This window comes from Astatotilapia calliptera, chromosome 23 (genome assembly GCF_964374335.1).
Source record: "Astatotilapia calliptera chromosome 23, fAstCal68.1, whole genome shotgun sequence".
Lineage (NCBI taxonomy): Eukaryota > Metazoa > Chordata > Actinopteri > Cichliformes > Cichlidae > Astatotilapia > Astatotilapia calliptera.
In genome coordinates, this window is record NC_137443.1 from 18,722,537 (window position 1) to 18,746,193 (window position 23,657).

The 23,657-nt window shown below is 39.8% G+C and overlaps 2 long non-coding RNA genes across 3 annotated transcripts in view; both read left to right on the top strand.

Moving 5' to 3' along the window:
• Positions 1–8,204, top strand: part of LOC145424396 (uncharacterized) — a 223,292-nt gene extending 215,088 nt beyond the window's left edge. The window contains exon 2 of the long non-coding RNA XR_013905459.1: positions 8,036–8,204. This is a non-coding gene — a long non-coding RNA (uncharacterized LOC145424396). The remainder of the gene's footprint in view (positions 1–8,035) is intronic.
• Positions 8,205–20,486: 12,282 nt separating this feature from the next.
• Positions 20,487–23,450, top strand: LOC113015859 (uncharacterized). 2 transcript variants are annotated; one of them, XR_013905461.1, is made up of 3 exons: positions 20,487–20,585; positions 21,221–22,736; positions 22,822–23,450. It is a non-coding gene; the product is annotated as an uncharacterized LOC113015859 (long non-coding RNA). The 2 variants fall into 2 exon arrangements; XR_013905460.1 differs by lacking the exon at positions 20,487–20,585 and having other exon boundaries at positions 20,599–22,736.
• The last annotated feature ends 207 nt before the right edge of the window (positions 23,451–23,657 follow it).

The following is a 23,657-nucleotide window of genomic DNA, read 5'->3' on the forward strand; positions in this document are numbered from 1 at the left end:
CTGTCAGTGTTTCCTGCATGGGGTGGGAGATGTTGTCCAACAGGGATGACAGCTTAACCACCATTCTCCTGTCACTCACCATCTCCACTGGGTCCAGAGGACATCCTAGAACAGAGCTGGCCCTGCGGATCAGCCTGTTCAGTCTCTTCCTGTCCCCAGCAGAGATGCTGCCACCCCAGCAGACCACACCTTAAAAGATGGCTAAGGCCACCACAGAGTCTAAAAGACCTGAGTGTAACCACGGTAACTTCTGACCCCACTTCCGCCAGTCCCTTTATTGTGGCGGGAATGAACCCTATATAAGTTCCGGGTCAATCAGCTGCATGTCCCTCCTCTGGCTGCTGTTGTCCCTGTGGTTGACGTACTTGTCAGATATCGACAAATTTTACACTGCAGACCAGTTGACAGCGTGCAATAACCCGGCCGATTCATCCATCTTTACACCACCTCACAATCGACTCAACGGTGAGTTATTTGTTTGTTTTGTCACAATTAATGAAAATGCGGAGCCCCGATCGAACATCCTAAAACGCCGGTAAGCTAATGCTAGGCTAGCGACAATAAGTGCAATTACTAGTTTTATTTATTGAATATTGTTGTTTTTGTTTATTCCATTATGGCCGAATGTTGACTTAACGTATCTAGAGTTGAACGAGTGATTTGATTTTTGTAGTTTTGTCAGTTTTGGATGTTTTTGTTACTTTTCTGGTGAAATGCCAAAACGGCCTATGAGATTTTGAATGGAGTTAAATTCCATTGAGATTATTGAATCTGTTGCGCAACACCTGTGGTTAAATGAGTTTTGTAAATATACTTGAGTAACTTTGGATAATGTTTATTAGCTTTATTGCTGATATACTTTGATGGGACCCATGAGAATGTTTTTCTATAATAGTATGTTGAATGAAATTCATTATAAGAGATGGTTTGGTGTATGAAACATGGTATTAATTACTTGTCTTTGTTATTTATGGATTTATGTATTTATTTTGTCACAGCAGTAGAATGCTGTTTCATTTTCTTCGGTGAATGATAATTTATGTTTTTGACCTTGTTTAGGTCAGGTTTTTTTTTTTTCCTCCCGCGATCAGCCCTGATCAGCGCGGGATGGCGAGCCACCCGACCACCGCTACGTTGCGGTAGGAATCGTAAACCTATGGACTGAATTTAACTATGACACATGACCTATCACAGGTCCATGTAACTAAACTAAATCTCATACTGGACTACACCTCATCCCACCTCCTTTTGGAACCTAATAAGCTGTTTTGTATTGTCAACATTATTTCTGTTTGTGATATATATGCATATTTTTTTTGTACATCTGTCTATACATTTCTCAAAACAAACATAATATATATATTTTTGAGCTCTACTTTGGTTTCCTGTGTTTTATTCACACACTCAGGCTCCATAGTCGAAACTAATTCTGATAGCTCATTGTCTATGAAGTAGAGCTGGGCGATAGAACGATAACGATATGTATCGCGATATAACTTTTACTCGATAGAGAAATTAAACTATCGCGATAGACCTCGCCGCTCTTGTCCTCTTTAAAAAAAAAAAAAAGGTCAGCAATCCAAATTACGTAGCGCAGAGCCGAACCAATCACAGCCGCAGCGTCACGTCGCGTGACTTGTTACGTACAGCACAAGTGCCAAGCCGCACATGTGTATTTGTTTGGGAAGCAGCCAGCCACCGTACCGCCTGGGTAATGGAGGAAATGAGAGTGCCGACTAGAAAAATCAACCGAGCGTGACCGAAGGTTACCGAAGAGAAAACAGATGAGGGTTCCAATGCCGGAGAGATTGTCGAACGGAAGAGCCACAGAAGTTCCGTAGTGTGAAGGTATTTCGGCTATTTCAAGTCTGACAAAAAACAGAGTAGCGTGCACTGTAAATTGTGCTGAAAACAAGTCTGGAAATACAATAAACTGGTGCATGCGTCACACTGTGCGCCACGTTATTGTTTCGGTGAAATGAATTTCTACAATACTGTTACTGTTAATTCTACTCTCTGCAGTGTTTAAATGCTTACATATACACACAGTTACTGTCCATCCACACATACGACTCTGTTCTGCTTCTATGCCCCAGCTTTGTTTACTTTTTCCCACCGAGGCTTCTAGACTTCTGATTGGCCAACATTTCTGCACTGTTAGGAATCTAGCGCCACCTGCTGCTTTGGCATGTTCACAGCAGCGTTTTCCTTCATTTCTGCCTTTATGTGTGGACGGGATTATTTTTTTTAAAACGAAAACGGAAAATCTCCGTTTTCAAAAATACCCGTGTACGTGTGGACGTAGCCTCAGTCTCTGACTGGAAGCGCTAATTCGTCATTCGGCTTTTGTCAGACTAAAGTAACTGTTAAAACTGTTTGAAAAGCTAAGCTATACAACAAGGAGAGATTGAGAATTTCCTTTTAGTTCTCAGTTTATTTGATATTGACAAAAGTTAGTCAGTTTTGTCTGTTCTTCTGTAAAACAAACTAAGATTTATTTTTAGAATTAATATTTTGTTTCTAAGTGGAATTGACAATTTAGTCTATTTCGTTTGTTCTATTTTGAAACTTAAACGCTTTAGCGGCTGCCTTTTGTGTAGTTTGCAATATTTGCCTTTATTTATCTGAAAAGGTCTCATGTTCCTTAAGTACATCTACCCTGTTGAACTTCATCCATCCATTCGCGTCCGCTTAATGGATGAACTTATTATGGGAAATAAATATTTAAATAAAAACAAGCTGCTGATTATTTCACATTTAAATCTTACAAATATAGTTATTTGGCTTATATCGTGATAGATATGGTTATCGCCTGAAATGAAAAAAACATCGTGATATGAAAAAATCTTATATTGCCCAGCTCTACTATGAAGTTTTAATATAAAAATAAAAACAATATTAAAAGTTTGGAGAAGCTTAGATTTACCAGTGACACTTCAGGTTTCACTCAGTGCACATTCTGTACAGTAAATCACACCATATTTATTAATTGAGCACCTTCTACAAAGCTGGACTGCAGTTTGAAGTTCTTTATAGGTAACTTATGGACAAAGATAAGGAACCTTTTCTTGAACATGCAGTAAAACAATCAGGCGCTGTATAATTTGATAGCTTATTGTAAAGCAGAGTAACTCAGCTGAATGTTTTCACGCAGACTCACACAGTGGCGTCTTTAAAATATTACCAAACTAGACAAATGGGAAACCTGATGTGCAGCTGCTCATCATCATGGATGGCTGGCTTGTTTTCGCTCTGGGTAAGAAAAACTGAGCTTTTCTGATTGTTGCTGGCAGTTCCTTAATTCGTCACTTAAAACTGAACCAACTCAAATGCGACTCTCCTTAATTTTTCATAGATAAGTTTGAATTAATGCACATAAACAACTGCAATATATATACACAACATATCAAAAAACTTATGAAATGCATTGCCTTTCTTTGTCATTGTTTTTTCAGACTTAATAATACAGTTTTTAATGATAATTATCTCAGTAAAAGAATGTTAATAGTGGTAATTTCATTGTTTTAGTTCTTTTACTGTGTCATTGTTTTTATAATTAGTAGTAGTAGTAGTAGTAGTAGTAGTATGCTATGATACATTGTGCTACAACACATCACTCCAATCTGACATACCTTTTCATAGATACTTTTTGTTCCCACAATGGACATATTAAAGTCAAGAAAACACAACAAATGATAACTATACTATGAGAGAGTGCTGCAGTTATTTATTTGTAAAAAATGTTTGGAATCATGTATGATTTTCGTTCCACTTCTCACGTGTACACCACTTTGTATTGGTCTTTCACGTGGAATTCCGATAAAATAGATTCATGTTTGTGGCTGTAATGTGACAAAATGTGGGAAAGTTCAAGGGGGCTGAATACTTTTGCAAGCCACTGTATATACTTACAACAGTAATACCCCCCCCCCCCCAACCACCACCAAAAAAAAGCATTAAAAGAAACTGTAATTGAAAACAGTCAGTAATCAAGTAAGACTAACGTTGTTTCAAGAGGAAAGTGCAAATTACATTAATGAATAATATGCATCAACAGCTGCATCAAGGTATAATACAAATATACAGTATGTTTAGGACCTTATGCCTGACAGGTGTGCTCACCTGTAACAGAATGAAAAGTTGTTATGCAGATTTGTAGAAAATAGTAGGAATGATTGCCTGAAGTGTTCTTTTTTTGGCAGTGAGGTTGTGTCAGTCTGAGGGAGAGTGTGGAGTGCAGTGGGTGTGATGGTTTATCCATGATGGAGAGCAGTTTGTTCAGTGACCTCTCTCAAATGCCTCCAAATTCTAATTAATGATGTTTCCAAACTTGTGGATTTGTTTGTTGATCCTGCTGGTATCTTTGGCACTGATGCTGCCCACCCAGCAGACAACAAAGTGGTGCTTGTTTGAACTGTCAAATGTGCAAACATATAAGATCGTGACATTTGTATATATTATATTATTTTATACGGCATATAGATGTCGGCGCTCATAGTGCCCTAGGCAATGTTTATATAAAGTATCGTCAAGATTTGCCACTCGACTAGGAGGACAACCTACAAACATGCACTATGTCTATAACATTCATAGTTTTGTTTACAATTAATTTGGAGCAGTGACATCATACTGTAATGATCAAAGTATCTAGAACAGTGAGTATTTTTTTATGGACTTCTTTTCCATGACCACTGACTGCACATAAAGTAATGCATCCATCACTCATCGTTTTACAGCTGCCTGCTATAACTGGAGAACGTTCCAGGATCTGGTTATGAAGGTTGACTTGAATGTTTTCCCTCTGTATCACATAAAAGTCAACACAAGTCTGTGAGCTTCACCGATGTTTGATGTTCTCCATTTATCACATTGGTGCTATATTTCCTTGTTTATAGAGGCCATTACCGTGTTAATCACTTTACTCTATAACATCCTGAAGGCACAGAAAGGACAGATAATATTGACCTCTGACAATATCCAGCTGCTGCTTGTGAGCACGACTCCAGGTATTGTTGACATTTAGGTCATTGCATAGACTACTCTGGTGTGGTTCAGAATGTGCAGCTGTGCTTATTTCCAGCTGTAGCAAGCCTGCTGTTTTAACCTGTGTTGCTGATCTGATTCCACTACAGGACCTTTAAAGTCAAAGTCAGCTTTATTGTCAAAGACCATATATACAGTCTGTAACAACCCTTATTGTGTTATAGCACCACTGTGCGGGGGGGCTGGGGGCTACTATTGTAGTAGTTGGGGGAGTCTCCTAGTGGGTGTGTGTGTCAGTATAGCGTGGCAGCAATTTCATGCAGCTCGTGTTCTGTTCACACTTGTAACGGCCTGGCGCCGGCGACTACCGACATGTATGTACGGACAGAGTAGAGCCGTGGAGACCTGGCTTGTATGGTCTTATGTTGCTGACAACGAATAAAGGTCTGTTGCTTGATTTAACTGACTGGCTTCGAGTTTTCGGCTAACCTCCACACCACACGCTCGCTCGGACCTGCTAGCCACTCCTTCTTCGCCAGTCTGCTGTTACAAGTCATACAGAGGAATTTGAAATTGCAATGCTACCATGGCTCTCTCGCTGCTCTCTCACACAAACTCGAGACCTGCATTCACCTCTTCCCTCTGAACCCCCATACAAAACTGAACCACCACCATTGGCTTTTCACTGACTGCCCCCCACCCCTCACCCCCACCCACTTGCACACAAACTTGCTCTTTATATAATTGTATAGTATTGTGTTGTACATAAGACTCCTATTTTATTTTTTATTTTTTATCTTTATATTGTTTTAGTGTACACTGAGGGCTATGTCAATTTCAAATTTCTGTGTATGGCTGTACATATGGTCTTTGACAATAAAGCAGAATTTGACTCTAGCTTGAACAACTATCACTGCTCACATGAAAGCCACCTGTAGTCAGAGTCCCACCCCTTAATCAAATATCGTCTGTCTCAGAAGAAGTCAATGAGAAAACTTTATTGAGACTGCAGGGGAGGAGAGTTGTGCCTAACCCATTCCCATAGTCATAACCAGCAGTGCAACGCTATAAAACATGAAAGGTTAATTTAATATAGTTCTGACTTTCTCCATTGGACCAGCCCAGGCATCATCATTAAGTAAAATTTTATTAGTTGGTTGCAATTCCACGTAGAAGATCTGAGGATCATTAGTCTCATTCTCCACAAGTTACAGTGACATGTCAGGGGCTCCACATTGACATACTGTGAAATGTAATGACTTGAGTAGTCCTGATTTTACCTGCACTGCCACCATCAGATCATTTTAATGTCCAGCACCTGTAAAACTATCTGAATCAGCCTCAGCTGGGTATTGTGTTTAATACTACAGATGAGATGGTATAAGTTCATGCCAAGTACAGTAAATATTCTACATGCTAAACAAAAGCATGTTAATATCGTTAGGTTCAAACTGATCATTGTAATTCTGATGTGTTTCCCACAGCTATTCCTTTAGCCTCCTTCACAGCAGGAGCAGAGTTCACTGGAACAGCAGCCATCCCTGATACTGCAGCTACTGCACTCCTTCCTACTGATGTTTCTGATCATTCTACTACTACACAAAATATTACCACAGTACAAACGGTTAGAACAGAGGGTACAACTATAACAGTTCCTAACAATACCACTTTATGTAATATTTTTAATGTATGTACCAGTCCACCAGGCACTGATCCAACAGCTAACTCAGAGCATACTTTAATAACAGAATTTGTCACATCAGAACATCCACAAACTACTTCTGCTACCATTACCAGTCCTGCTCTTACAACCACAGATTTTACCAGCCCTTATACTATCTCTAATCCCATGACTGAGCAAATGCCTACTACTTACTATGCTCCCACTAATACTACTTCTAACACAGGTCCATACACTAACACTACTTTAACTCCTACAGCTAATACTACTGTAACTCATGAAAATACTACTACATACACCTCTCCTGATACTGCTTCCCCAACAATTCCCACTAGTGCAGCTAAACCTCACACTATACCTTCTACTACTACTACATCATCTCCAACTACGGTTACCCCTCTTAGCACCACTTTCCTGAATTGTTCTAATGGTGGGAAAAACCTGGATGGTGTCTGCATCTGTCCTGATGAATTGACCGGAGAGACATGTTCAAAAACTAAGAAAAAAAAAATAACAAAGACTGAATTTTGTTACAAGGTGACAATAGACAATAACTTTGTCATTATTAAAAATATTTGGAAACTGGTTGTTGGCAATAAATTACCTCTTTTATTGCAAGATGTTGTGATTTGTAAATTAAAAGTCCATGTAGTGTAACAAATTATATTGTGTTTGTATTTTAATCTCATTTATCCACAGCTTATGCTACAAAGATGACTCAAAATCCCTTCAGTCTGATTACATTACTGTCATCTTGGATTTATCTGCAGCCAAAGTTTTTCTGTTGACCAATACATGGTTTAATAACAGATCTGATATTTGTGAGAACAGTACCAATGAAGCAGTTTTAATATGTTGTTTCATTAAACTTTACATGAATTATTTATTTCAGTGATGTGAGGATGCAGGAAAACACCATCAGCTTGTCAACTGCACTGTCTTGACTTTATTGTGAGACACAGCTTTTAAACTAGCACAGACCCATCTCAGCTGTAAACAAACACTGACAGATGGTTATCTGAATGCCAATATTCTTTTGCTCTTGAGCATGCATCATCCATTTGTTGTGATTTTTTTAAAAAAATATAAATCACTACGTATTGTTTTCTTTTCAGAGTCGGACATAATTCTCTAAAACACAGTTTGTATTTTTATGGATTTGTATTAGACAATTCCTGCAAAAAACAGACGTTAGGACAATTCACGTTCAACTCTACACTCAGTGGCCGGTTTGCATATTCTAATGGTTCAAGGTTCAAGGTTCTTTATTTGTCACATGCATAGTTATACAAGTATAACACACAGTGAAATGTAGCCTGACACGCTCCTCGACATGTGCAAAAATTGTGGGGTGGGGGGGGGGGTGTAGAGGAAGTCAAGTCAAGTCAAGTCAAGTTTATTTATAGAGCACATTTAAAAACAACCAAGGCTGACCAAAGTGCTGTACAGTAAATACAGATAAAAATACAATAGAACACAATTTCGTAATAACACCTCGCTGATAAAAATAAAATAAAAATATATAAAAAAATAAATTAAACCTTTCTAAAAGCCAATGAAAAGGGGTGAGTTTTAAGAGCGGTTTTAAAAGTTTCTAGGCTTTTGGAGAGTCTGACGTGAGGAGGTAAACTGTTCCACAGTCTGGGTGCAGCCACAGCAAACGCCCTCTCTCCCTTTGTCTTTAATTTATACCTGGGAACATCTAAAAGCATCAGGTCGGCTGACCTCAAAGATCTCCTGGGGCGATAAGTTCTAAGGAGTTCTGACAGGTAAGAAGGTGCAGTGCCATTTAAAACCTTAAAAGCCAGCAATAAGATTTTAAAATCAATCCTAAAGGCAACTGGGAGCCAGTGGAGAGAGCAGAGAACCGGAGTGATGTGGTCTCTTTTTTTTGAACCGGTCAACAGGCGAGCGGCAGCGTTCTGCACCAGTTGAAGGCAATGTAGACAGGAACGATCTAGGCCAGCATAGAGGGAATTGCAGTAGTCTAGCCGTGAAGTAATAAAAGCATGGACCACTCTTTCTAGATCGTTCCTGCAAAGGTAAGACTTGACTTTGGCTAAAATCCGCAAATGATAAAAAGATCCCTTAACTACAGAGCTGATTTGTTTATCAAGTTTAAAAGCATTGTCAAAAAATAACACCAAGACTCTTAATGGAAGAAGTGCAATCGGAGGTTAGGGGTCCCAAAAAGTCAAGAGAGAAGTTGGGATCTTTAGGAAGCCCAAACACAATGACTTCAGTTTTGCTTTCATTAAGGTGTAAGAAGTTAAGAGTCATCCAAGTCTTAATGTCAGACAAGCAGGAGAGTAGCGGCTGCAAAGAAACATTGCAGTTCAACCTCAGAGGGAGGTAGATCTGAATATCATCGGCAAAGATGTGGAAGGACACATTATGTTTACGGAGCACATCGCCCAGAGGGAGCAAGTACAGAATAAACAACAGGGGGCCTAGTATGGACCCCTGAGGTACGCCACAGGTTAAAGGAGCTCTGGGAGATGACAGTTCACCAAGGTGAACAGAAAAACTCCTATTATTCAAATAGGACTGGAAAAACTTTAAGACAGTGCCCTTTAAACCGACACAATGTTGAAGGCGGGATAGCAGTATGTTGTGATCAACAGTGTCGAAGGCTGCTGTCAGGTCCAGGGTTACTAAGACAGCAGCACAACCAGAGTCAACAGTTAAAAGCAAATCATTAAAAATTCTCAGAAGGGCGGTTTCTGTGCTATGCCGAGCTCTAAAACCAGACTGGAACTTCTCATAGAGATTGTTATTGTCAAGAAATAGCTGGAGCTGCGTGAGGGCGGCTCGTTCCAGTACTTTAGACAGAAAAGGGAGGTTGGAAATGGGCCTAGGAAGAACATTATATATATTTATATACAGACATATAGTATATACACTGGGTGAATGTGCAGTAGTAGCAGCAAGCAGGTGAATTCTGTACATTAATATGAATAGACATCTGACTATTTTACAGGATAGACAATATAAACATATTTAAAATTAAAGGAATTGAAATGTACATTGTGCCTTGGTTTAGAGTGTCTGGAAGAGAGTCCTGTCTCAGTCAATTATAGATGATGTGAGAGGGCGGGTGTGTGTGTTTAGGGCACGGATGGCTTGGGGATAGAAGCTCTTCTTGAGTCTCTCTGTCCTTGCCCGGAAGATGCGGAACCTTCTACCAGATTGCAGAAGTTGGAACAGTTTGTTGCCAGGATGGGACGGGTCCTTCAGTATCTGCGCTGCTCTAGTCCGGCATCTCCTGGTGTAGGTGTCCTGAAGCGGGGGGAGAGCAATCCTGCAGCAGCGTTCTGCTGTACGGATCACTCTCTGGAGAGCTTTTTGGTCCTTCACACAGCTGTTCCCAAACCACGATGTCATGTTCTGTGTGAGGATGCTCTCCACAGCGCCTGTATAGAAAATCCTGAGGATCTTTGGAGAGACCCTGAACTTCCTCAGTTGTCGTAGGTGATACAGGCGCTGCCTAGCCTTTTTGGTCTGGACCTGAATGTGGGCAGCCCATGTCAGGTCTGAGGAGATGTGGACACCAAGATACTTGAAGGACTGCACCCTCTCCACTGGAGCTCCATTGATGATGATGGGCTTGTAGTCTCTGTGCTGACCCCTTCTGAAGTCCACCACCAGCTCCTTGGTCTTGCTGACGTTCAGCTGGAGGTGGTTGTCCTGGCACCACGATGCCAGATTCTTCACTTCATCCATGTAGGCCGCCTCATCGTTGTTGGAGATGGCACCCAACACCACTGTGTCGTCAGCAAACTTCACAATGGTGTTGGAGCCATGGGTGGCCACACAGTCTGAAGTGTAGAGGGAGTAGAGCAGTGGCGAGAGGACACATAATGAAAAGTGTGAAGTAGGAACAAGTAGCGGTAAGTCATCCCCTCAGTCCAACATCACTCTATCAGGTACAGCACAGTGTAGTGATGCTTCTCTTTCTGTTACTATTCCCACTCAGCTGGTAAACCTCGGGCTTTAACCAGATGCTTGTTCATGAATGGATCAGCAAATTTCAGCCATCCACAGATCTTCCAGTGTAACCTGACACTCAGTGACATACAACAAAATGTAAGAAGTGCAGCTTTTTTCATCTGAAGGTAGATTGAAAGTCTTGTATAACTGAGGTTTAAGAATATTGCTTTGAGGCAATCCTGTGGAAATGCAGCTTTGAGATCCCATGCAGAGGAATCCAGATTGTCTTTCTTCTTTCAGCTCACAAGTCCAGCTGATTTAGAGATGCTGGCAACCAGCACTCAGATTCTGACATCCAACCCAGAAGAGCTGACAGCTGAAAATGTTACAGCAGCAGCTGAGATCGCCAACACACTGCTGCTGTCTGCAAACGCCACAGAGGTACAAACATTCAACAAATCTTAAGAAAAAAAAGAAATGAAGCTTTAAATCAGTGTTAACAAGGGTTTGGTCATGATTTATAATCATGTAACGTATTAATCTTAGTTCATATTTTTGTTTCTGCAGAACGTCAGGGTGGCAGCAGTAGCAACAGTAAGTCAGCTGCTGAATGCCACTGTGCCAGATGATACCAAGGCAAAAAACGCAAGTCTGGGGTAAACCAAACAAATAATAAAATCTATATTGATGGTTACAAGGTTCCTAAGTTCTCATGTCTCATCGTATCTGTGTCATCTTATCTTACTTATATGAAGCTTCTGTCATGGTTCGGATTTTGAGGAAGAGACTACGACTGGGATATAGTTTGGGTCAGCACAGATCAACCAAATTTCCTACACTACCGATTTACTGTCTGGCATCAAACACTTTAAACCGTATTGTCTTAAACACATATAACCTCTTAGCTCAAAATTCACCCCCAAAATAAACAGCAATGAATTTAGTCAGACTAATATGCCCTATTTTAAAACTAATTACTCAAGATCAGAACAGAACAGAAGCCCCACTGAGTGAACATTTAATTTAGTGTAATTTCCAATTCAGCACCTTTGGAGATCCATCAACAGGCGGTGCTTACCTCTCATACTTCGGGGCCCATCACTCAGTCGGCCTCCTGGCTGTCCGTCTGACACCACTTATACCCCAGCCAAGCTCCATTTGTCCCTCCTCAAACCGGGTTTTTCGGCACCAGAATTGTCATGGTTCGGATTTTGAGGAAGAGACTACGACTGGGATATAGTTTGGGTCAGCACAGATCATTTATTAAAACACACATTACAGTGTGGGAAGAGCCGGACTTCTTCTTCGTTTGCACAAAGACAGAAAGCTTTATAGTCATTATGACGTCACACAGTTAGACCTTACTGGCAATGATAACAGTTCCTCGCACTCAAAACGTTCTCCTTATATGGACATCAACTGCTACTTTAGAGAAAAACAAGTGTGTATTACATTGTGCACTTTGTGATAGTGTAGCTCTCAGAGAGACTGTCCTAAGACGACCTTTCTGTTCTTATTAAGTGTGTGTGTGTTGTTACAGGCCGGCGTACGTGCAGAACTGAACGCAGACAGGCCGGTGTCCAAGTACTGATCATCTGTATGCATTAATATTTGCTCAAAGTAACATAGATGTAACTTAGGTGTAGACTTTGGATGCCTGGGCTGACAAGTTAGCTGTTCTGTGTCGTGCCATCCGCTTAGCCAGATTTATAGATGTATGTAATGTATGGATGTATTTATGGATGTACAATGATTGCAGCAGTTAAATACCGTCCTTCCTGCCATATCATAACAACTGTTCATAACTACTAATTAGAATCGATTCAACATTAATTAACATAAAAAACATTAAACATTAACATGTCTGTGAAGGTTCTCAGTCATCCAGGTCATTGTAGTCAAAGGAGCTTGCAAAGAAAAGCGTCTGGACTTCTTTAAGTTGCTTGAAGACGTTTCACCTCTCATCCGAGAAGCTTCTTCAGTTCTAAGGTCAAATGGTGGGGAGTCCCAGATTTAAACCTAGTGGGAGTATCCCCCCGCAGAAGGACAAAAAGGACCCCCTGATGATCCTCTAATCGCCTGAGCCACACCCAGTTTCATACCTTGAAACAACAGTTCTAAGACCAGTTGGTGGAGAGTCGCAGATTTAAGCACTAATGGAACTGTCGCTTAATCCAATTTCGATCATCTGCTTACTGACATTTGCCAAGTTATGAAAATGGGTGTGGGTCATTATCAGCCAAGGTTCTGGATGAACCCATTGTGAGACCTTGCCCCACCCTATCGTGTGACTTACTGAGATCAAATGTCTCAATTGACTAGCTTGACACACATCCTCACTTTAGGTTTGGCAACATTTTTTTAGTAGATAAATGTAAATGGCTTAAACATGAATGAGCTGCAGTTTGAAGAAAGGTTTTGAGGGGATGGGTGGTGGCTCCCAGGCCTGGCAGATCTTGATGTACTACTGAGAAGTGAAGAAGTGAAAGAATGGAAAAAGGTCAGGGAGGGTAAGGTATGGAAATGAGAACGAACAGCTTGTAGAACGGGGTGGTCATATATAGATAACAACTGGAAGGGGCATGTTTCAAGGCGTGGTGCTGCTCCTGAAATTCACATAATTTATCTCCAATTCACTAGCTGGGCCAACGTCTTCATGTTAGAGTTGAAAGCATAAGTATAATAAGTACATATAGGCAAATGGCTTAAACATGAATGAGCTGCGGCTTGGGGAAAGCCCTGAAGGGAACTGGTGCCAGCTTTTGGTGTGTCAGATCCCAAAGAAGGCATCCCTTAGAAGTACAGGGTGGGCCATTTATATGGATACACCATAATAAAATGGGAATGGTTGATCATATTAAAGTCCTGTTTGTGGCACATTAGTATATGTGAGGGGGCAAACTCCTTAAGATGGTTGGTGACCATGGTGGCCATTTAGAAGTCGGCCATCTTGGATACAACTTTTGTTTTTTCAATAGGAAGAGGGCCATGTCACACATCAAACTTATTGGTAATGTCACAAGAAAAACAATGGTGTGCTTGGTTTCAACGTAACTTTATTCTTTCATGAGTTATTTACAAGTTTCTGACCACTTATAAAATGTGTTCAATGTGCTGCCCATTGTGTTGGATTGTCAATGCAACCCTCTTCTCCCACTCTTCACACACTGATAGCAACAGTGTAGTTTCAGGTGCTGCACATCTCGTATCGTCACACCATAGACAATTGCCTTCAGATGACCCCAAAGATAAAAGTCTAAGGGGATCAGATTGGGAGACCTTAGGGGCCATTCAACTGGCCCACGACGACCAATCCACTTCCCAGGAAATTGTTCATCTAGGAATGCTCAAACCTGGCACCCATAATGTGGTGGTGCACCAGCTTGCTGGAAAAACTCAGGGAACGTGCCAGCTTCAGTGCATAAAGAGGGAAACACATCATCATGTAGCAATTTCAAATATCCAGTGGCCTTGAGGTCTCCAATGATGAAGAATGGACCCACCATCGTTGTACCCCATATACCACACCATACCATCACTTTTGTTGATCCAACAGTCTTGGAGGGATCCATCCAATGTGGGTTAGTGTCAGACCAGTAGCGGTGGTTTTGTTTGTTAACTTCACCATTCACATAAAATTTTGCCTCATCACTGAACAAAATCTTCTGCGTGAACTGAGGGTCCTGTTCCAATTTTTGTTTTGCCCATTCTGCAAATTCTGTGCGCTGATCTGGGTCATCCTCGTTGAGATGCTGCAGTAGCTGGAGTTTGTAAGGGTGTCATTTGTGAGTAGTTAATATCTGCCGAAGGGATGTTCGACTAATACCACTCTCCAGTGACATGCGACGAGTGCTACGCTGTGGGCTCTTGCTAAATGAAGCTAGGACAGCCACTGATGTTTCTTCATTAGTGACAGTTTTCTTGCATCCACATTTTAGCAAATCCAACACTGAACCAGTTTCACGAAACTTAGCAAGCAGTTTGCTAACTGTAGCATGGGAGATGGGTGGTCTCAGAGGGTGTCTTGCATTGAAATCTGCTGCAATGACCCGGTTACTGCGTTCACCAGAAATCAACACAATTTTGATCCACTCCTCACGTGTTAACCTCTTCGACATGTCAATGGCTTAGAACAAAGAGAAACTTGTAAATAACTCATGAAAGAATAAAGTTACGTTGAAACCAAGCACACCATTGTTTTTCTTGTGACATTACCAATAAGTTTGATGTGTGACATGGCCCTCTTCCTATTGTAAAAACAAAAGTTGTATCCAAGATGGCCGACTTCTAAATGACCAACATGGTCACCAACCATCTTGAGGAGTTTGCCCCCTCACATATACTAATGTGCCACAAACAGGACTTTAATATGACCAACCATTCCCATTTTATTATGGTGTATCCATATAAATGGCCCACCCTGTAGTAGTAACTGTGTTATGAAGGTCTAAAGATATCTGCACTAACCGGTAGGCAGGCTAGCGAAGATAAGTAGCCCATGGCCTCAATAAGGTGATTGAGAATTCCATAGAGTAGAGTGGATGAGCTTGGAAAATTTGAAATAAATGGCAAGAGAAGAGATCAAAGGATATTCCGGACAACAAAAGACCTTGATAGATGATCGAGGGTAACCCTTGATCAGGTAGCGACGTGGCTTGACTCTGAACACTGGTCACTATATTCTTCATTTCCAGTTAATACTTGTACAGCTGCTGTTATTGTGTATATATTTATTTATATTTCTTCATGCATTCTTATATAGTTCTATATTGTGTATTGTGTATTTTGTTGTACAGTTATTTTATTTTCAACTTTAATTTATATATTTTATCTTATTCTTTCCCAGTTAAATTTACCCTTCATTCTAATTTGTGTTGTACAGTTATTTCCTTTTTAACCTTAATTTATATTTTATTCCTTCCTAGTAAAATTTACCCTTTTTAATTTTTCATATTTATTTCCTATCTCATTCATAGCCTTTTCCTTTTTTGTTTTCTTTAGGTCACGAGCAGTTGTCCAAGCATTTCACTGCATATCGTACTGTGTATGACTGTGTACGTGACAAATAAAATTTGAATTTGAATTTGAACTGATTAGAGGAGAACCTCTTTCCATAAAGATAACCCACAAAACTGGCAGAGAGCCAAGTATAATGTCACAGTATGCAGAAGCAGACTGTATGTATTGTGAATAGTGGAGCCAAATGCAGAAACAAAGGAACGTGGATCAAAACTTGAATTAACAAAAAGCGAGATGTTTAATATGGCTGATGGAGAAATACAAAGCAACGCACAAGGCAAACAAAGACGAGACTAAACAATAACCGGGAAAGCTAAAAATAAACATAAAACCCTAAACATGAAACTTCATGTGGATACAAAGATACCTGTAACATGGAGACATGGCGCAAAACAGAACAGATGACCTGACACTGAGCAAAGGAGGACAAAGGGCTAAATACACCAAAGGGTAATGAGGGAAGTGGAAACAAGGGAAGTGAAAACAGCTGATTAGAGTGAACATAGTGACACCACAGGGGAAGCAAAACTAAACACAATGATCATGAGACCTTATAAAAATAAAACAAGAAACAATGAGAGACTTAGACATGGCACACAAACTTGACAACATGGAGTATGCAGACAAGAAACACATGACATATTGACACTGAAGACAAGAAAAGACTTATAAATCAGGAGTTATAGAAGAAGTAAAACTAGAAAAAAACTCAACTAATCTTAACTAATAGTGGCAACACAAGAACATAAGATATAGAAATAGAAAACAAATTCAAAACTGCTGGGTCACAGACCCAGCCCCTGACATACAATTCCACCAAGCGGCTGAACCTCATAGAAGATGATAATGCCATTTTTGATGTTGTCAGAACCACAAGTCACCTTTGAGAGCTGTCTTGAATAACTGTGTCAAGGAGGGAGGGTTTAGATGGCGCTAGTGAAAGCACATGAGAAGTGAAGGATCGCCTTGAGGAATTATGTGCACGGTGGTGTCGGGGGTCTGGGTCTGTGACCCAGCATTTTGAGATTATAGTCCTTTTGTGAACTCATTGTGTTTGGAATGTTTTAGTTTTTATTAGTTAGTATTTAGGTATTCTTTGCTGTGGCTGAATACTATTACATACACTTCTGATACTACTTCCTCAACAATTCCTAGTACACCTAAACCTTTCACTACACCTTTTACAACTACTACAATAGTATTTTGTTGGTTTAAAGCTTACATTTGGAATTTTAAAATTGATTTTATGTGATCACTAACAGCTCAGTTTTTTGTTTTGCAAAAGGGGACTCTGACAGTTTTATAGCCAACAGAATTCAGCTGAACACAAACGCAACACAGGTTGTCGTGGGAAACGGTTTCGTAGCTGATGCCCTTATTTGCATACAATTCCCAAAAGGTGAGTTTTCTGCATTTCCACTTACTGCAGAACTTTTGAAGAAGCTCATTGTATTAGTAAGGGGTATTTATAAGAGAGCTGTTTTAGTTTGTTATTAGTAAAAAGCTTCAAATTTCAACTAGTTTTTACTAACTACAGTGGATTTCTTTTTCTTATATTAGGCGAAGGTGTCAGAGGCCATAAGACAGATTCAAACCTCTCTCTGGGTTTCGTTCTCTATCAGAACGATCGTTTCTTCCGTTCAAAACTCTACATGAGGCGACGGGCCACCATCAGGGTCCTGTCAGCGAGTGTCAGAGGGCAGGAACCCAACATGGTGCCACAACATGTGGAGATGCTATTCAGGCCAATAGTAAGAAATTCAGTATTTCTATGATAATTAAAGTGTGATAACATTTATTGACTACTGTTTTTTTTTCTCTAGCTATGAGTTTGGTATTTCCTGGGTATCTCAGGAGGATTGCTTTAAGTCCAAATGTGTGTTTCTAAAACACATAACTTCCTTATACATGAAATAAGTTGTTTTTTTTTTCACTTCAAGCACTGTCATTGTCTCACATTAAAAACAAAACATTTTTCATGGTCTTTGAACCAACTGGTCTTTGATCCAGTAGTTTGAGTTTGTTCTTAACTTAGGATTTACAAAGGGGTTATATATACAATTACCTGTTTTTCAAGTATCTTTATAACTCTGTGTTACCTACATTATAACCAATCTGGTCCTTTTTGGCCACTTAAAATATGTTTACAAAACTATTGTTTTATTTGTTGCATTTTTTTCTGCTCTTAAAGAAGACATTTCATTTAACTGTATAAATAAAGGATATAATAAAGTCACTGCCAAAACTGACTGTAGCTTCTGCCTTGTGACAGGAATGTTGTTGGTGGTTCAATATGACTTGATATAATTCATGAGGGATGCATTTGACATTTTCAGATATTATAGACCAACAACTTATTTATAGTAGTTTAAATACAAGCAATCAGTTTATTGGCACAACCAGCCGGGTACACAGTGACCGTGACAACCTGATTCAATTTAAGGAACTGAATCATTGGTGCGATTTGTGCTGTATTTTGGTGATTTGTGCGAGAGAGCAAACGTGTGTGACATAATAAGAGACATGGAGCTGGGAAGAGAGGACACTCTGCTTATTCCTAAACAAAAAGTAGTTCATCAGCAATTCTGCTCCCAGGTCAAAAATGTATATAAGAAATACACTATACATATATATAGTTATAATTAGGGGTGGGTTTTTATAATCGTTTTATCGATTAAAATCTGGCTTGGATAACGTGAAATCGATTCATTAAAATCCTGAATCGATTTTTTTAATATAAATTTATTTTGCCCGAAATGCCAGAATCTCAGGTGAAAGATCACAAAATTTCGAATGAGAGCAGGTACACGGATTCTGCACAAAGACGTAAACACACAGCGCGGACCCGCGGATCAGAATCAGTGAGATGTCGCCTTTCTCAGCTGACGGCACGGACACGGTCGGGGCTGAAAGCCGACTGCTCGCTGATTCTGATCTGTTGGTGGGTCCATGCTTTGTGTTTACGCCCTTTTTTCGCTGATTCTAAAGCTGTTGGTTTTATCTCTCTCCAAACAATATTGACCGAACCAGCAGCAAAAGAAGATCCAAACTACGCTTCACATAAACATCGTCATGAATTCTCTCTGACTTTTACTGTTTTGCTTCCACCACAATAAAATCACACTTCATGCACAGCTCTCTCTCTCTCTCTCTCTCTCTCTCTCTCTCTGTAGTTCAAGAACAGTTTCCCGTCTAAAAATCTGTTTTCTTCATTATTTGCTTGCTTGCTATCACAAGACTACCGTTGTTTGCAGCGCTGTCGGCCGCTGTTTTTTTTTCTTTTCGTTTTACATACTTCCGAAAAGAAAACCTAATTTCTGCTGTTCAATACTGAACAAATGTAAACTTTTTAAAATTATGCAAAATGCAAAACGCTTAGCCGTGTCTCTAATAAGACCGCTGTAACGTCATATGTTGATTAATGGTTTTCTTGCATTTTTGATGTACTGCAGGATATTTTTATAAAATCCCAGGCCAGGAAAACCACCTTCATGTTTTTCTGTGTTTTATCTTCAGCTATTTTGACACAAAGGCATCTGCTGTGATGCTCACACCTTTGATAAAGTCATGCGTGTGTCAGCTTCCTTTTCATAGATACAAAAATATGTAAATGTACTGATCTGAATTATAATATTTCTGACTGTCAAAATTTCCCAGATTCAAATCTAATTGAATTGAATTGAATCGAATCGTGGATTGAATCGATTCGGGACCTTGTGAATCGGAAACGAATCGATTCTAGAAATCAGTGACGATACCCAGCCCTAGTTATAATTATAGAAGTTATAGTATATTATATATAAACATGCCTGTCCGCTGGTTTATTACATAATCACGTGGAGGAAGGGGCACAGCTCAGCACAAGCATAATCCCAATCCATTGTGTTGTACATTGTTATCTCTCTCGATAGATAGATAGATAGATAGATAGATAGATAGATAGATAGATAGATAGATAGATAGATAGATATTATTAGTAAAAAACATCAAGCAATCTAAAAAAAAAAAAAAAAAGGAACACGCCATAGCACATGTTTAAAAAAAGTAAGGATCATTCATCACAGTGATTTACTATTAACACAGACATAACATTATTTTTTACTAAAAAATACATTTTCAAATCACATCAACCTGATATCTGACAGAACTGTCACATGATTTTAAACAGAAGCTATTGGCTCAGTTCTGTAGAGTGGGAAATCATAATGAAGAAGTTCATTATTAGTTGTAGATTCAAGCTACTCTCCATATTTTTGGCCACCAGATGTCACCAAAGAGAATTGTTGGCCATCACTAGTGTTAAGTGAGTCTCATGTTAGTGTTATCGCTTTATGCGTTTACGTCCTTCCCTGCATCAAGCTGTGTGTCTGGATTCTGGGTCTCTGTTTCCTGTCATATTTTCATAGTCTCTTGACCAGTGTGCATTGGCTTGAGCTTTGCTTCCCCTGGCATTAGTCAGATTTAGCTCACTTTTGAATTTAATTTGAATAATGTGATGGATGATTGTTACAAACAAACCCAGAATAGACACTTTGTAAATCAAAGTTGTAGATTTCTAAACCTGTGTGCTTCTGTTTTAGGACATCAATGGGACGTCTCTGTACGACTTCTCCTGTGTTTTCTGGAACTACATTCAGAAGGACTGGAGCACCAGCGGCTGCTCTAAAGGAAACACTTCAGATGGACTCATGAGATGTTTCTGTAACCACACCACCAACTTTGCTGCTCTCTGGGTGAGTATCACAAGTTTACAGGTTCACAGCTATAAGGCTGCAGCTTGCTTAACCTTGGTCATGAACTAGCTCCAAATGTAAACTATTTATATTTTATGGCATGATTAAATCCTGTTTGTTTTTCAGTCATACAGAGAGAACTACGAGTATGCGAAAGCTCTGGATGTGATCTCCATTGTGGGACTTTCTCTTTCTATTCTGGGTCTGGTTGTGACGATCATTTATCACATTAAAGAAAAGTAAGTTTGGGTTACTTCACAGATTAGAAATGACTTTAAATTATGTTGCATTTAAATTCTCTCATCACATTTACCACTCATCACTTCTAGTTGTTATTTCACAAACTGAAACTTGCTTGGATCCAACAAACAGTATAATTATAATAACAATAAGGATTGATTATTTTCTTATTTTATCTGACTAATTAAAGTCCTAAACTGGTAAAACTGGTGTCTGTAGAGTTTGTAATAAAAGCAGTATTTTAAATTCAGGAGAATTTCGGGAGGGATAATTGGAGTATGTTTTCCCATTTGTAAGACCTGAAAACCAGTAGTAATCAATAATTTTTTATTGTTTAAGGTTAGTTTGTTTAATTATGAAAATAATTATATTATCAGCTAAAAGGAAAAACATGTTTGATTGATTTTAAGCCTTAATATCAAAGAAATAAGTTATATATAGAGAAAAATATCTATAATAAGAAATATTTTTCATTACATTTAAAGCAAAAAGATGTGCTTAAAACCAAATGATTTTGTTGACTGTACGGGCTTTACAAATGGGCTTACATTTTTCTTTTTCTTTTTTGTGTTTTCCTTTTAGAAATACAAAAGTTTAAAAATATTAAAACGTTGTTGTTTTTTTCTCTCTGTAGATTCTTCAGGAATACTCATGGGCAGCAAAGTAACCTGAATTCAAAGCTGGCTCTGCTGTGCATCTACCTCAGCCTGCTGGCCTTCATCATCACCTTCCTCTCTGGAGTCCAAAACTCCAGCAGACAGAATGACACTAAGGTGCAGGGTGATGATTTGACCAACGACCTCCTGAATTCTGATGAACACATAGAACCGGACCGTGGCTCGTATACGGCTGTAGCAGCTCTGCTGCACTTCCTCCTGATGGCCACCTTCATGTGGAACAGTGTATACAGCACTCAACTGGTGCTGCTGGTCCGGTCAATGCGCCGCAGCCTGCCAACACACTGGACTCCACTGAGTGTGACTCTGGGATGGGGTAGGACATTCTGAAAGAAAACAAAAATGCCAAATTTGAAATATTTTTAAAAATGCATTAAAGCAACAAGGGTATAATTGGCTGTTTTTGACTACTTTAAATTTTACCTCTACATTTCACCTTTAAAAACGATTTGCTTTGCCTTGTTTGGTATCATTCTTTTCAGCACAACCTCGCATGTCTGAATTTACAGTTATGTTTCATTTTGACATACTGTATTAACACAATTGATCTAAAATCAGACAAAAAACTATTGAGGAAAAAACAGTGTCCACTGGCCTGTAGGGGTAAATAGACTGCAGAGTCCTGGGCCCTGTTTCAGGAAGCCGGTTTAGTGGAAAAACTGAGTAAGTATACCCTGAGTTAACGAAAACTCTGGGTTTTCGGTTTCACAAAGCGAGTTCAGCTGCAGCCTGAGTGAGTCACTATGACGACACACGCCGTGAAGCTAACCTGCCCCCTAGCAGGTTTACCACAACTAACCCTGACTGTCTCCGCCCCTTTGTCGGAAACCTGACAGTAGGAAGTCTCAGACATGGCGTGTCCCTTCCTTGAAGAGCCAGTAGATATCGAAGCCCAAATTCTCCGCAGAGCTCTCCGCCGGGAGAGAGTGATTCGAGCGCGTCTGGACATCTTATCATTACCTGATGATTTCCTGTGCGAACGTTACCGTTTCTCAGCACAATCTATAATTTATTTGGATAACATCCTCAGGCCATATATTACGCATGTGACACATCGCGGACATGCTCTCAGTTCTGTACATATTATTTGTATTGCACTTTGGTTTTTTGCAAACGGGAGCTTTCTGTATAATATTGGTGACGCTGAGCACGTTTCCAAGGCTACCGTCTGTCGGGCAGTCAGGAATGTTACAGTTGCACTGAAACGTCTCCTGTACTCGTTTGTGGTGTTCCCCGGTCATAGACCCACAAGATTCATCAAAGAGGGATGCTACAAAATTGCAGGTATCAGGATGACCAAAACTTAATTCATGATGTGGTGATACTTGAACTACTACTTAAATTTTACATTTATTTTCAGGGTTCCCAGGCGTGATTGGCTGTATAGATGGTACTCACATTCCAATTATTGCTCCTTCAGTAAATGAAGGAGACTATGTGAACAGGAAGTCTTTCCACAGCATTAATGTACAGGTACATAGTTCCCTGTAGCATTTCAAACTAACAAATTATTTCATCATAGTAATGGATGCTAATTTGTGTTCTCTGCACTGTGAAGATCATATATGATGCTGCCAACATTATCACAAATGTGGAAGCCAAGTGGCCAGGCTCTGTCCATGACTCACAAATATTCCGTGAATGTACACTGAGCACAAAATTTGGACATGGTGAGTTGAAAATACTTTAAAATATATAAAGACCAATTGCTTCAGGGACATTTGAACTGAAGTGTATCCTTCTGTCTTAGGAGAGTTCACTGGCTACTTGCTTGGTGATAGGGGGTATCCATGTTTACCCTATTTGCTTACCCCTTACCCTGACCCTGAACCGGGCCCACAGCAGCGATATAATCTGGCTAATTGCAGGACAAGAGCCAGAGTTGAAATGACTATCGGAATGCTTAAGGCCCGGTTCCAGTGCCTGCAAAGACTCAGGGTCACCCCAGAAAGGGCATGTGACATTATTGTGGCATGTGTGATTCTTCACAACATTGCCACAATTAGAGGAGAACACTGTCCTTCTGAACCAAACATCAGCAGTGATCCAAACCATGAACATCCTGACCCTCCCACGGACATACAAGATGGAAGAGCAGTCAGAGACACCATATGTCACAATCATTTCCTTTGACCCATCACCTCAACATGTTGAAAGAAGAATAAACAGATTTTTTGTTCAACTGGCTTTATTGGTCGCCTGTGTTTCCTGTACACAAAGTGTCTCTGTTGCTTCCTCCTCTGTAACAGCTGTCAATGTTTCTTCATTATTTTCCTGTAGTAAAGAAATAAACAACATTGCTGTTCTACTGTAAACTCATATAATCTGTGGAGTATTACTCACAACTGCATGTTGGTCTGGCTCAACAGGAGGCTGCACCAGATGCAGTACACC